Here is a 15,455-nt window from a genome sequence, read left to right as displayed (position 1 = left end):
TTTGAGGCACTTCAAGGTGGACATGATCCATCAACTTGTTGGTTAGCAGCTGAACATCTAACCATTTGTATCAACATCTCCTGTCCGTAACAGGCCTACAGCAGACATCAAGGAGAGAGGGGCAGGCCTGTGATGACGTATTTGGCCAGGGCAGCCATAGGTAAAACTGCATAGGTTTTATCTCCCTTGTTCTCTTCCTCCTTCTGCAGCATAGAATCTATGCTCGGTAAACGACCTTTGTCCTAATTCTTAACCTCATTGGCCCAGAACCAGAAAAAAATGTTGTGGATGGGATCCTGGGCATAGATAGGGTGTCCCTTGAAGGGGGAGCTCTGAGCTTGTTCCAGTCGAGAGTTTGGGATCCTGTATCTATCACCTGAGACTGGCTCAGTCCAGTGTTCTTTCAGTCATGCCAGGCTACCTCCCTCTTTCTATATCACGATAGCTCAAATTCCTGGGATAACAGCCATTCAAAGATATCCCCATCGCTTCTAAATCAAATGTTTTTAGATCCTGATTTGCTTATTGCTAGTTTGACCCCTAAAAGTGGTCATTATTTACCATGAAGATAAACCTTCCTTTGCCCCAGGTTGCTAAAATAATGGAAAATAGTAAAGCCGATCTGTGTATCAGCAATTCCACAGCATCCTATTTCAAGTGGAACCAAATTTGTTTCCTGCTTTTAGAACTTAAAACCGCACACTTTAAAAGGTAATCTTTAACATACTTTAGTAATTACAAGATGGAAACACATTCACGGAAAATATCAAAAAGGATATAGAGAAAACAAAAATCACGTCGTAAATTGTTTATTACCAGGACTCATTAGCATGCTGGTGGCAATCTCACTAGGCTTAAATATGTGCATTTAGATTTGTAGCGTTTTTTCCTGTAACGATAAATCATGTACATCTTTCCATACCCTTAGATGTTTTTCAATGCTGTTTTTAGTGCCTGTAGAGTAAGATAATTTATTTTACCACCGCCTGTCTTTGGGCATTAAGGTCATTTCCCATTTTGAGATATTACGAATCACGTTGTGTGCTCACTCCTGTACGTGCACCTTGAGTGTTTCTTTGGGATGGATTCATGGCAGGACTGTTGTCCCCACTCCGTTCACTGTTGGTATCTCTGCTCCAGCTATTCACGCATCGTTCAACCACCCTTCTAATGCTTTCTAAACTCCAGGCCCATCTCTGTTTGCCAGAGAGCTAATGGTGGCCTTGTCCTATTGTTCTTTTTCCTCCAAAGAGCAGTTCAAATGTGGTCATCAAATACAAGAACGTTTCTCCTGATGCTAGTTCCTAGTGCAGCAGTAACAGAAATAACTACGCAAAGTGGTGGTTTTAATGAACAGAAAATTATTTCCCCACAGTTCTGGAGGTTAAAGGTCTAAATCAGGGTCTCAGCCATGTTGATTCTTTCCTTATAAGTAGCCTCACTCTCTCTTTGGTTCCTTAGCTTGTAGGTGATTCTTGCCTGCATCTCTCTTCCCACTGTGTGTGTATGTCATCATGTCCACTTTGCTATTTTATACTTGAAAACTCTTACTTAGGTTTAAAGCCTGCTTGGAGGCAAGCAAGGCTCTACAGAAAGCCTGGAAGGCACTATGCTCACCACGATGCCACCAAAGCGGCACTCTGTAGGAAGCCTGGTGGCACGGTGCATGCCGTATTGGACTGCTAACCTAAAGAATGAAAATCTGAATCCACCAGACACTCTTGAGAATGAAAGATGAGCAATCTCCTCCTCTAAATATTTATAGTCTTAAAAGTCTGTTAAAGGTTTTGCTTCAGGATTTGACAGAAAACTATTACTTTTGAGGAGTCCTTGAGCCCAGGGCGCTCAGAGGCTGGCCAGGGAAAAGTGATGGATGGTACAGGGGTCATGTTTTTGCTGCCTCTCCTGGAATACCCAGGTGCTTGTGCCCTTGGCATAACCCAAGCATATTAATCTAGGCATAGCAGTCTGAAAGTTTGAGGCACTATCTTCATTTTGGAGACTGGGTGACTTGGCAGGACTCTGTAAGATGGGTGTTCTTGTTTTTGGTTGAAGGTTGGGTAGAATTTGTTTTTTATTAAAGCCTTTTGTTTAGTGTCAACAAGATCTCTCAGCGGTCTTGTTATTATATTTTGGAGGAACATTATTCTAAATTGTACAGCATTCTTCTGTCAGTTTGCTGTGCTGAGGTAATCTGGGTTTGCTGTGATGCTGAGCCTTTTGCCACTGGGATGTCAAATGCCATAACGATTGGCCATGGTGAACAGTGTTTGGGGGAGCTCCCAGTTTAAGACAGGTTTGGATGCAGGAGTGACATCTACTTCCTAAACCACATGCCTCTGGAAACTCTATGAACTTGGAGAAATGATGACTGTTGCAAAAAATCTACAGATCTTTTATTCATAAGGTTGCTATGAGTTGTGCTCAACTCGATGGCAATCAACAACAACAACAACAACAGCCAAACTATCTTCCCACATAATTGTCACTCAGCTGCCTCTTTGATGGATAGAAAGCTATACTTTTTGGACCACTTCTTTGATAGACCTCTCTTTACCTTAACACTTGCCCTGTGCTTTATGCCACAATTCTTGCCGTGCAAGAAACCCTGCCACTAATGATATTCATGAATTTATTTCTTCAGTAAATATTTACTGAGCATCTATTACATGCCAAGAATCATTTTAGTGCTTTGGAGTAAGGAGAATGAATAAAACAAAGGAAAAAGAAAATCCCTGACCACAGTAAGCTAATGTTCAGAAGATAATCAGCAAGGTACATAAATGAAACTTATATGGTAGTCACAAGTTATAAGAAGAAACAGTATTACAGGAGAATGCATAGGAAACATCAAATGGGTAACGGTGCTTCAGGTTTTTTTCTGCTGTTCTATAGCATTTTTTTTTTTTTATTTCTTTGGGTTTTTCTTGATTTGGGGTTTTTTTTGGGTTTTTTTGCTTCAGTTTTATGTAAAGTGTTCAGGGGCATTAATGCTACATTAATTAATGTTATGATTTGGTGAAAGCAAATAAAGACTCCAATTAGGACTCTTGGTGGAGATTTCTAGGGCAAAGCTGTGTAAAGATGGAAGAGTTGTCGGCTCGATGTGCCCATGCACCTCTGAGGAGGCAGCCATGGCGTGCGGAGTGGAGAGAGTTAAAACAAAGACAGAAGAAGTGAGGTGCTGAGTTCCAGTGAGGCAGACCAGGACAGTGACATTTGTGTATGAACTTGAAGGACAATAAACTCCAAGTAAGAGGAAAGTCAAGGGGGGGTGGGGGTGGGGGAGGAGTGGGCAGGGAGAAAAGTGCAACAATGAGTGAATGGAAATCCAAAGTCTCTGTAAATTTTTATTAAAATTAATTAATAAATTTAAGGACTTGGAGCAGAAAAGAGATACAATCTTACGAAAAATATAAGGATAAAAGGATAAAACAGCAGGATAACTCTAGCTCCTGGCTGAGAATTTACTGAGCGGACTATGAGAAAAAGCATTATGTAGATAGTTGTGCTGAATTCAAATGGAGTAAAATCTCTTCCCCCCACGTAGATCTGTGTGACATCTACCCCCAAAACAACCATTACTGTCATTTAACCATTACTTTGATGCCAAGCTCTATGCTGACATACCATGGCCATTATTACGTCTACTCTTCTCAGCAACCCATGAGAGGATACTTTTATGATGGCCCCATTTTACAGGTGCAGAAACCTAGAGATGTTGATAGCTGAGAGCCATCACACAGTTAGTGAGTAACCAAGCGGGATTCAAATCTTGGACAGTCTTCCTCTAAAGTCTGTGAGCATCATCACGCTGTCATTTTGGGGGGCTTTCCTTCTTACCCAGTGCCTTGAAAGTTCTTCTAAGCCAGAGTGAGAAATCTGTTGAAATCTTTCAGGTGACTAACATGACCACCTGTCCTCCTTCTCAGGACACGCACTCCTGCTGTGTCTGCTACAGGCCTTCAGGGTCAGACAGGGAAGAGAGTGGATTCTAGTCTCAAGCCGGACAAGTCGTTTGACCCCTGGACTGAATGTCTAACCCTCCTTCCAGCTCTAAAATCCAAAGAGACCACAATCAGATTGTAGTTATTAGCTTTCTCTCGTATTTTTTCCAGGATTTTTCCATTCTATACTTGTTGTCTTAGTATATATGTCTTGATTCTAGTACGGTTGTTCTGTACTCTTTCTTTAATATGTCTTTATTGAGCATTTACTCTATACTACTTTGTACACTCTCATTGCCATCAAGTCAGAGCTGATTTAGCCTCCAGTGGGTTCTCAGAGACTTCTGTCTTTGAAGGAATGAAATCAAGCTGCTCCTCGGAGGCAAGAAGCTCCGTCTCATATACCTTGGGCATATTATCAGAAAGGGCCAGTCCTTGAAGAAGGACATGACAAGAAGACCCAGGATGAGATGGATTGACATGGTGACTGTGGCAATGGGGTAAAGTGTGTCAGAGATGGTAAGGTTGGCTCAGGATAAGGCAAAGTTCAGAGCTGTTGTTCATAGGGTCACTACAAGTTGTAGTTGACTCGATGGCACTTAACAACAACAACTACAACAACAAATTGCACAGGAGGAGATTGTCCGTCTTTCTCCTGAAAAGCAGTTGGTGGATTTGAACCACCCGCTTTGGGCTGACAGCACAGTTCCCTACCCTCTAGGCCACAAGAGCTCTGTAGGGGAGACAAAATGTAAGGCTCTTTCTTGCCCTCTAATGAACATATGATTTAAGATCTTCTTTGATTCTTGTAACAATTCAATGATACAGATAGTATAAAACTACAGTGCAAATAAAACTAGGAAAATGCAGCAAGATCCCAGACCTTTGCATGGTGCTTTGCATACATTACTGCCTCTCCACCCATTTTCTCTTTGACTTCACAGCAGTCCCATAAGGTCAGCAGAGTGACCCACCTCTCAAGTGGGGAAACTGAGGTCCAAGGAGCTGTGTGATTTCTCTCAGGGTCCTGTTCACATAAGTATAGCGGACCATTATATTTATTTGCCTTAAATTCTCAAATAACACAATACAGGTTGTGTGGAGATTCCATTGTTGTTAGAAGCCACCAAGTTAGCTCCAATTCATAGGCCCGCACGTACAACAAAATTAAGCCCTGCCCAAATCAGCTCTATTCTCACAATTGCTGGACCATTCTATTTTGAGGACCTTCTACATGGTCCTCCCATGTAGAAGGAGAACAGCTGAACCTTTTAGAAAACTTGCTAACCATCGTTAAGTCAGTTCTGACATAACGATTGAACTGAATTGATTGACTGAACTGATCCTCCACTGAATTTCTAAGACAGAAAATTGCAACCTGAGGACAGAGCCCATCTTTCTCCCTTAGAGTGCTGGTGGATTCGATTCTCCAGAGAACATGGTTTTTGAGTCAGTTAGAAGCCCAACTCACTAGGCTGCCAGAATTCCCATAACAAATCCCTAAATGCCCTGGCAAGGGTTTGTTGAGCTGGTCACAGGGTTTCTCCTTGACTGTAACTAATCAACACAGAAAGCAAATGACCTTTCAGAAAGCACATGATATTTACCAGTCACCCCCACATCCATCCTCCACCTCCTTCATCTTCCACATGTCACTTCCGACCCAGGTGTAGCCCCTGCTTGTCCTTCTCTCCCAATTACTCAGTCCAGATGACCCAACTATAAACTAAGCCTTGTCCTCCTTCTGCCAGAACCTGGGATCCCACAGATGAGCCTTTGAAATAAGGTTCAAGGCGTGTCCACCTGAAGACACAATAGATTAAGAAAACAGAACAGCCTAACTGGGGTTGCAGGCCAGTCTCTTTTGGGGCTTTACCTGGTTCCTTGTCTGACCAGGCGATTGTTTAGTAAAAGCTTCTTATTGTGAGTTAGAGATTCTGACAAATAAACCTAAGAGAAACTCAGCCAGGATGATCGCCTCTAGAATAAAGAGGGTCTCAGAACGTGAAGACTCACTTCAGTTCTGGGCTCGGCCCCTAACTAGCTGGTGAGCCTCAGCCTGTCACTTGTTGCCCCTGAACCTCTTTTAGTCTGCCCATGCTGACGTGTTTGTACAGAGACGGTCAGGGTGAGCCTCCTAGCACGGAAGCAGTCATTCTGGAAAAACAGGGCAAGAAATAAACACAAAGTCTACATGAAGTCACAATCCAACTGTGAGCTGCTTTCTCCTACCAGCTAAACTTGTCCCCTAGTCCCTGCTTACATGATTATCATCAGACATTGGGAAAGGAAGGAAAAGCCGTGGGGCGGGCATGGAAGAAAGGAGCGCAAAATGGATTAGCAAACAAACTGCAAGATAATGAGAAGTCTAGATTTTGCCACTGCCTAGCTGTGTGACCTTGAGCAAGTCTCAATGCCTCCGTATCCTCATCTTTAGCATGGGCATAAAACACCTATCTTATATGACTATAGTGAATCTCCAAAGGTATAGATCAAGTTAGCTTCAGCACAAGGGAACAGTTTCTGATCTCTGCCACTAACTGGCTGTGTGGCTCGGGTTTGTCACTTGATGTCTCTGACCCTTTTCCTTCCTTCTGCCCGTTACAAAGGGTTTAAGCAGAGAGAACCCTTCTGAAACTCAGATTTTAGGGGGAAAGGACAAGATATAAGCACAAGGGTCTGTATTGATGTTATGGTTCTGCTTTGAGTAGTGCTCAGCTGGGTAACTGCTCTTTCTGTCTGGTGATGCTTACCTGGGAAGCAGAAGGGGATAAGGTGGAAAAGAGGGAGAAGGAAAAATGTGGCAGAAAGATGTACACAGAGAGAGATGGAAAAGATTTCAGGATAATACCTATTTGTCACCTGCCCAGAAGAGAATGATATGTATGGGCATTAAAGAATAATCCAGTCCACCTCCCTCTCTTCTCCCCTTCACCCATAAGGCCCCATGACACCCCCAGGAATGATGTTTTTGTGGCTGTGTTCCTCAGTACTAACACCATCCAGTGCCCTCCCAGCTCGGCCTCCCTTCCCCACGCCCACCTTCTGTGAGATCCCTTTGAAATAGAACCAGGTGGTTTCCCACCTCCTACTAGGTGGGAGCTGTCAGTTCAAGAAGGTGATTTGGGGAGACAGTGTTCCCCACCTGAGGCTAAGACAATAGCCTTTGGGACCTGAGAGGAAAATTCCCCTTCCCGCTAAGCAAGAGGTTTCACTCATCAGCCTGTTGTTTTCGTGTGTGTGTGTGTGTGTGTGTGTGTGTGTGTGTGTGTGTGTGTGTGTGGTGTTTTTCTTTATGCGCATAGACGTGTCTACATTTTAAAAGCTATTTATTACCTTTGTCTCACAAAGCAATGGAAAATACTGGACTTAAAAAAAGAAAGAAAGAAAGAACTACTTGGAGAGTAACAGTGAGGTGAGCTTCCCAGATTGGCGGGGTGCTGTAAGGGTTGAACCTTTCTGCCCGGAATGAACCCAAAGTCCTGGACTGCTCATCTTGGGGCTCCTGGCCTCTCATCTACAAACTCTAAACACGCAGCACCTGAGACAGCGTTAACGTGCTTAACTCTACTGTGCTTTCTAACAGTGTTAAAAAATGAAGACATGCCAAGCCCAGAATTTCCAAATTTAGTTTATTTTAATGTCTATATTTAACAAAGGGAGCTCTGGTGGCCTACTGGCAAGAAGCTGTGCTCCAATCTAGTGATTCTATTAAGAAACACTTAGAATTGTAAAGTCTGCTTTTATCAGTTCATACTAGAGGAAAAAATGGAAAAAGGGAGCGGATGGAGAAGGAGAGGAGGAGGATGAGAAGAAAAATTGGGGGAAGACACATGATGAGTATGAGCTGCAGAAAAGATTTGAAAAGGCAGCATTTGGAATAGTGTTTTTGGAAACATGAGGTCAGGTCCGTGACCGATCCAGTTGGATGGCACACCCCCCTCCTGTAATAGATTCTGATCTGCATTTTACTCGGGGAACGTTGTTTGTTTTCTACAATGTGTCTTTGTGCCAGAAGGGGCTCAATGATCCGACTACAGTTTCTTATTTGTGCTACAAAGTAAAGGGAAGGTGGGAAAGGTGGAGAGAATGTTGACAGCTTGAATGGGCTCTTTCCTCAAGACTGAAAGGGAAGGGCCAGCTGTCCTAGTCCCTCAGCTAGGACCCAGGTTGGAGCTGGGCAGAGTGGTAGTTTGTCTTGTGTTTGCTGCATTCTTAAATCTGCTTCGAAGGAACAAATGACAAGCTCTTTTCATTTCAAGGAAATGGCCTGTGTGGAAAATGGGAAGTGGGGAAACGCTGAGCCCTGGAGGGGGCTGCTGTGGGCTTTTGTGGAAATGAAGGTGTGAGGCTCCTTCAACAGCAGGGCTCTTCACATTTTCCAGGTCCCTGAGAAGGAAAGCTTGTGTCAGGAAACGTTTGATGGAGTCTCTGGGCAAACAGAACCTTTACGTAGGTGAGCAGCAGCTCTTGGCTTTTCTTGTTCATGAAGAGGACCACATGTCCTTGAAATTCCACTGCAGAGCAGAGGAAAGGAAAGAAAACGGAGCAGATAAGGACAGAATAGACAGGCCACCCGTGCTCTCTACACACTTGTGTCACCTGCTCACAAAGCAGACGGGAAATTTTCAATTAACCTTGCTCCAACGTCTCATCCTAGTTCAAGGAATATTTTCAGAAAAGGTGATGTGGCCGCTCTAAAAATTTTATTATTCAGGTGTTAATTTGCACTCCCTGTATATTCTGCGTTGTTGTAAAGAACCTACAGTCTAGACTGATAAACCTAGATATAGGGGAAAATACCCTTCCAGGAACTCTTATTTAGCGCTTTCATTTTTATTCCACAGTGACACAGCCCTCTTGGGAAAATCCTGCCCTGGATTTTTATTAGTCTTTTGTAGGCTTCTGGGTACTAAAACCTCACAAATCCATTATGTGCTTCCTAGCCCTGCATTTCCAGTCGCCTCTCCACCAGGCATGAACTAATGAAACAGTGGAGGAAGCAGCTGCTCGGCTCTCTCAGGAGAGGCCCCCCCATCACCCTGTCCTCAGGGAAGCCGTCCTGGCAGCCCCTCCGTGTGCTCTTCATGTTCTCATATCCCTGTGTTTTTATTCAGAGCTATTTTGAACAAGACTGGTGAGAAAGCAGTCATGGCCCAGCGCAGAGGGAAAGATGGTTTTGTTCTGTCAACCAACCAGCAGCCATTAGAATAGGTGTTAGTACTTTAAGACCTTAAATCCACAACATAGGACTTTCTTATCTTTTCTTCTTCTTTTTCTATTATATACATTTTTATTTTTAAAAAAATTAGGGGAACTGTCAGAAACTGGGAAGAACACATATGTGCCATTGTAAATGCTGCTTCTCTGTCTTTAATGCCCTTCATCTCCTCTCTCTCGAAACTCCTCTATCTCCTTCATGACCCAGCTCCAGTAATCTCCTCAGTGATGTCCACAGGGCTTTGAGAGGTTGGATTTTTATGGAAATAGGTGACCAAGTCTTTCTTCTGGAGCATCTCTCTCTAGGTAGGCACAAACCTCCACACTTTTAGTTAGCCACTGAGTACATTAACTAATCTAGGCACAGACTCTTTTGCTTAATTAAACAAAGAAAAAGAAAAATTTAAAAAACAAACAAACAAACAAACAAAACAACCCAACCCAAGTGGAATCAGCTTGATGCAAAGCTATCCAATAGACTAGGATAGTCTCATGGAGTTTCCAAGATGGCGTATCTTTACAGAAGTACAGTGCTTCACCTGTTTCCCACTGAGCAGCTCGCGGATTTGAGCTGCCAGCTTTACAGTAACCAGTGGAATGTGCTACCTCTGTGCTACCACAGCTCTGTTTTGAGTCATTGTTGTTGTGAACCGTGGAGTTGGGTCCAAGCCGTAGGTGAGCCTCCACCGGGTTTGCAGAGGCAGTATATTACACAGTAATCAATTGCCTGTTGTTCTCTCAGAGAACAGCTGGTAGATTTGAACCACGTGCCATTGAACTGGCCACATAATTCCTTACCACTAGACCACTAGAGCTCCCTTTATTTCATTAGACAGGGCCCTTTTCTATTATTTCAGAATTTTCTCAATATTACCATTATATCATTGTAGCAATCACATTTTTAAAATATTTAAAATATTGTTAGCATGTGTGATGTTGTATCTCACAGGTGTATAGACATGGTGACTGCAGCAATGGGCTCAGAAGTCTTTGCGTTGATGAGGGTAACAGAGTTGTTAGGATAACAGCTCTGAGAGTTGATGAGGATAACACAGGACAGGGCTCAGGGCTGTTACTCATAGGGTTGCTGTGAGTCGTCCTGGACTCCAGGGCCCCTAACAACAACAACGTGCATATCCTGTTACCACTTTAGAAAGGATTCTCATGATCTCATTTGCATCTCCAACAGACCCTGGTGGCACAGTGGCTAAGTGCTCCTGCTATGTTAAAGAGCAGTTCACACCCTCCAGCCATTCTGTGGGAGAAAAGATTACAGCCCAATTACCTCTGGGAAATTTTACTCTGTTGTGTAGGGTTGGCTAGGAGCCAGAATCCACTGGACAGCACACAACAACAACAAACCTTCAAGGCAGTAGTTGTCATTCCTGGTTAGCAGATGTTGAAATTGAGGTTCTGGTAGGTTGAGTGACATTGTAAAGTGAGCATAGTTAGAATGTGGATTTAGGGGGCCGGGTTACACATCTTCATGCCTACTCTAATGTTCTTTGTGATTAAATAAGCTGTTGGTCACTAAATCAGAAAACCAAATCAGTTGCTCTTGAATTAATTCCAAGTCATGATCACTTCATGTGTGCACAGCAGAATCATACGCCACAGAGTTTTCCATGACTGTGACCTTTCAGAAGCACATTTCCAGCCTGTCTCCCAGTGGACCCCTGAGTGGGTTTAAACTCCCATTCTTTTGGTGAGTAGGAAACTCTGGAGCTGCATGGCTAAGACAGCACCTCTGGCGGTTCAAATCCACCAGCAGCTTCAAGGGGAGAGAGGGTTTTCTGAGGCTGTAAATGCTCTGACGGCCTAGAGGCAAGAAGCTGTTTTGTGATCTTGAAGGCATGTTGTTAGAAGCCACCAGCTGCTCCATGGGAGAAGGATGGGCCGTCTCTTCCCATGTGATTAACTGCCTCTGAAAACCACCAGAGGGTCAGCTATGGGTCAGTTCCAATTCAATGGTACACAACAACAACTTACAAATTGATTTTGACTCAACAGCAATGAGTTAGCCTGTAAACCGTTTGCAACACTCAAGGACTCCTTTGTTACCTGAGGACATTTGCAGGAAGAAATATGTTGGACTCCTCCTTAGAGAATGAGATCACTGGCCACGTCAGTCAGTGGGTCCTAGTATGGATATTCAGGTTTAACGCTGGACAAGCGCATTGAACCCAAGCCACTAATCTGTGTCCTCCCTCACCTAGATGGCCCAGGGGCAGGTGCCTGGAGGAAAAGAGCCTTCAGCTCGCCTGGGCTGCCCTCCACAACTACATTTTTCTGATTTCCACAGCAGCTGGCAGTGGTCCGACCATCGGTGGTCAGGGCCTGTTCACAGTGTGTATGTGGGATTTCTGTGCTGACCCTCTCAGCAGACAGTGAGACCCACAAGTAAAAGAGAAAGGATGTGGTAGCAGAGACTGGCCTCTGTAGGGTGGGAAACGGATCTGCGTGCCATCGGTGACTTGTCTGCTGAGCTCAGGGGTGCTTGACCAGCTGGCCACAGGCTGGGCTTGGGGCCATCTGGGCTCTAGTTCTGCCACCAGTCCTTTTTGGTTTAATTTTTTTTAAATTATGTGTTCACATACGCTCCCTCAGCCAGTTTTCACAGCCCTCAGGAGCTGGAGCCCACTCCAGCATGGCTCTGCTGTTCAAAGCAGCCCCGTGTGTGGCTGTGCCCTCAGCACGTCTGCTCTGTGCTTGTCTCTCTCTAGCTGCACTGACTCCCAGTCCCCCAAGGATTGGAAATCTCATTTTTAAAGTGAGGGGGTGGGTGCAAGAAGCAGTTTTTAATCTTGCTTTTATGAAAACACGTTTTCTTCCCACTGACTTTCCACACTGCTTTTTTTTTTTAACCTAATAATCGATGCCTCTTGGGAACAGCAGTGCTGAGGCCACTGCCCCTCAGAGCATGGTGTGTCCTTTACGGGACGGGGCAGTGTGGATAGGGATGAGGCTTCTGGAAGGTGACCAACAGAAAATCATACCCTTGCCCTGACCCTGCAGTGACTTTCTTTTTGGTGAATGGTCCAGTGACTCAATCAGCCTGTAGCACCAAGGAGGAAGTGTCCCTCCTCCTCCTGTCCACCCTTCAGCCCTGCAGGACTCTTGTGAGGGTCAGACAGAGGGAAGTAGAAAACAAAAGTCTATTGTATTCTAATGAACAGTTAAGATGAGCCTGCCAAAACGGGGACAAAGGCACCAGGCCCAAACTGCTAATCTGCTGTATTCCTACAAGTGACTATTGGAATTGGTGACCGGAGTCAAGACTGACAGATTGAGAGAGGGGTTCTCGAGTCTCTGCATCTTGCCCTCTCCTGACCCAGTTTAGCCACCAATTAAGTCACACATGGATGTGATTTGAGAAAGCGTGAGGTCCTCCTCATGGGAGCCCCATAGCTGAGCGCTTCCAGGGCCAGCACTGTTGATAGAGAGGAGAAAGACAGGGGGGCACTGGTCTCGGGGAGTCCTCAGAACTTCAGAAAAGGCAGATGTGTGAAGAGACCCATCAGTTCCTTGGGTGTCTCTGAATCTACACCCTATACTGCATTCCTACTGCCACCCACAGGGCAAAGGAATTTCTCCCCCAGAACTGAGTTCTGGCCTCACAACCTTCTCCGTTTCTTCCTACTACTGCTCCAGCAGTCGGCAGGGCCCAGGGCCTTAGCTGCCCAGTCCCTCATGTTTCCAGCAGACAATCATCTAGCTGCTGGGCCCAGCAGGAGGCGACAGTGTTACAGCAGAGGACCGAAAGGGGCTGGCGGGGCATTTTGGTGGACTGAGTTTGCTGTTCTTCTCTCAAACCTCCTTTCATTTTCAGAATGTCTCCCTCAGCTCATCTAGCTCAACCCTGCATCAACAGAGAAAGCTATAGCTAGATGCACATTGTGACAGAGGTATTTTTGAAGATGGTAAAATTTAGGAGAGGTACAGGGTTTGGTCTGATTCTTTTCTCTTGAGGACCTCAAGTATAGACCTTGGGGTCCCACCAACTTGAGGTTTTCATACCAAAGGAAGTCTGGATGAGCTTCTCTCTGAGGGTGTGAGTGACCAGGCTGTTGCTGAGACTCTCTCCCCTCAGCTAAAGGACTAGTTGTCACGCTAGTCTTACCTCACGGAGGGGTGAGCATCTTAAAAACTCTTTTTAAACTGTAGCAAGTTCCATTGGGCATAGCTTCCATCCTGTGATGTGGGCTCAGGTGGTAGGCAGGAAGAAGCAGGTACACCACCAGCATCCTTGGGCCACTGAGTGTGCTCTCCTTGCCCCAGCCATCTGTGGATGACCCAGAAGTTCAGCCCTGTGATCTTTGTTCAGCACCCAGACCCGTGCTTGCCTCTGCTTTCACACAAGGCAGCTAAATGTAGGAGGTGGCTCTTAGAATAGTCAGAGGCCTCCAGGGAACATCTCACCATCCAACTGAAGGGATTAAGGAAGCCTGAGAGACATGACCGGTCTGAAGAGGACAAGGTCTCACCCAGCTTCTGAGCTCCCGTCAGGGACAGGGTATGGAGGGGGCTGCCCCTGAGACGGAGTCTTGGGGAGATTCTGCCCTCTCAGGAGCCCTGTGGGGAAGGAGAGGACATAGGCAGAGAGAAGACAGGCAGGATGGGCTTCACGGTTAGAGGAAGTATCCTCAAATGACCAGCTTCCTCCCAGAGAAATGAGGAGAAACCGTACAGGGCCAGGAGAAAGGACTGACTCTAGCCCAAACCAGAGTGCTGGTGAGTGAGCTTGGAGGGAATACAGCTTCAGCCTCCACATGAGCTGAGCACGGCCTCTACACAGGAGTTATCTTTATGAACTCTGGTTTGCACCCAGTCTCAGGTTCTTGGTCTGTGCCCTCATTCAGGCAATATGTTACTTTTTTTCAGAAGTGACAATTTTGCTCCACCTGGGGGCCCGACCAGAGGATAGCTCACAGGGTCCGGCTGAGATAAAGTCGATGGAACACTTGCTGTGGGCAGTTTGTTCAGGACATCTCCCACTCTCAGGGGCAGTCCCTTGGCCAGATGACTTCTCATGTCCTTCAGGAAGTGGTCACTGTAGGCAGAGGGAGGGAAAAGAAGCAATGTCTCTTCTCAGGCTGAGGGACACTGCTGAAGGGTACCGTATAAACAAAATATTTTTCTTTGTTATTGCTGTCACCATCTTTGGGCATGTTGTGTCACTTTTCAGAGCTGTCCTCCAGAGCCAGGTGCTGCACTGAAGGTGGCACTGACCCTGCCAGCTGACAGTCTAGCCTTTTCACCTACTGGCTGCGAGACCTTGGACATGTTGCTCAATCTCCCTGAGCCGCTGTCTCCTCATCTGTAAAATGAGTGTAATGAGTGGGCTGTGAGAAGAAAACAAGATGAACATTTATAACAGTGCCAGGAGATACCATCTCTTGTGTAAGAGAGTGAAAAATGCTAGCTTCTTTGTGGGCAAAACTAGCATGTGTTTATTTTTTGGTTTTTTGGGGTTTCTTTTAGCATGTATTTTTTAAAAGTATATGAAGGCCTACAAGGTTGGTAGAACAACTGAGTGAAGGGAGAGGAGTGGCTATTTTTTAGGGTTTAGGTATCAAGTCCTTGGTAATCTGAAATCTAAATCTCACTGCTACTGGGTCCCTTCTGATTTATGAGGACCCTGTGTATTAGAATAGGCCTGAGCTTTATAGGGTTCCCTGGACTATAATCTTTATGAAAGCAGATAGCCAGGCCTCTCTCCTGTGGTGCTACTGGGTGGATTTGAACCACAAACCCTTTGGTTAGCACAAACCATTGTACCACATAGAGACCCTGACTTTCTCCAGCAGGGCACTATCTATTAAAAAGTAAAGGTATTGAGATGCTAGTTAACTGCTTCAAGGTCAAGCAAGTCATGTGGAGTCATTAGACCATATGGAGCATTTCAGGGAGAATCTAAAGCAAGAGTCAAATAAGGGCTCATCCAGGCCTTTCCACCTCCACTTTAATTTATAATCTTGAGATAAATGTGGGCTCCCTCCCCAGTTAAACTATGTACCCATGTGCCCAGGGTACAGGCACTCTGGACTCTATCCCACAAGAAGACACAGATGAGAAAAGACAGATGGTCCAGGGTTCCCCAGAACTGCTGTCAGGCCTCAGCACCCTGCCTCCAACCTTGTGCTCTTAAAAGTCAGTGCCTGCCTCCACCTGGGGCTCTGTTTCTAGAGCGGACGAGGGAAGGGAGAAGAGTGCAGTCAGGAGTCCCAGCTAGCAGGATGCAGGCAGGTGATGAGACACAATCAGAAAAGAGGAGTCCAAGAGGCAAAA

This window comes from Elephantulus edwardii, unplaced genomic scaffold, assembly GCF_000299155.1.
Source record: "Elephantulus edwardii isolate Elephantulus edwardi_28Jun2011 unplaced genomic scaffold, EleEdw1.0 scaffold00057, whole genome shotgun sequence".
Lineage (NCBI taxonomy): Eukaryota > Metazoa > Chordata > Mammalia > Macroscelidea > Macroscelididae > Elephantulus > Elephantulus edwardii.
The sequence above is the reverse complement of the archived record's forward strand: the minus strand, read 5'-3'. Positions refer to the sequence as shown.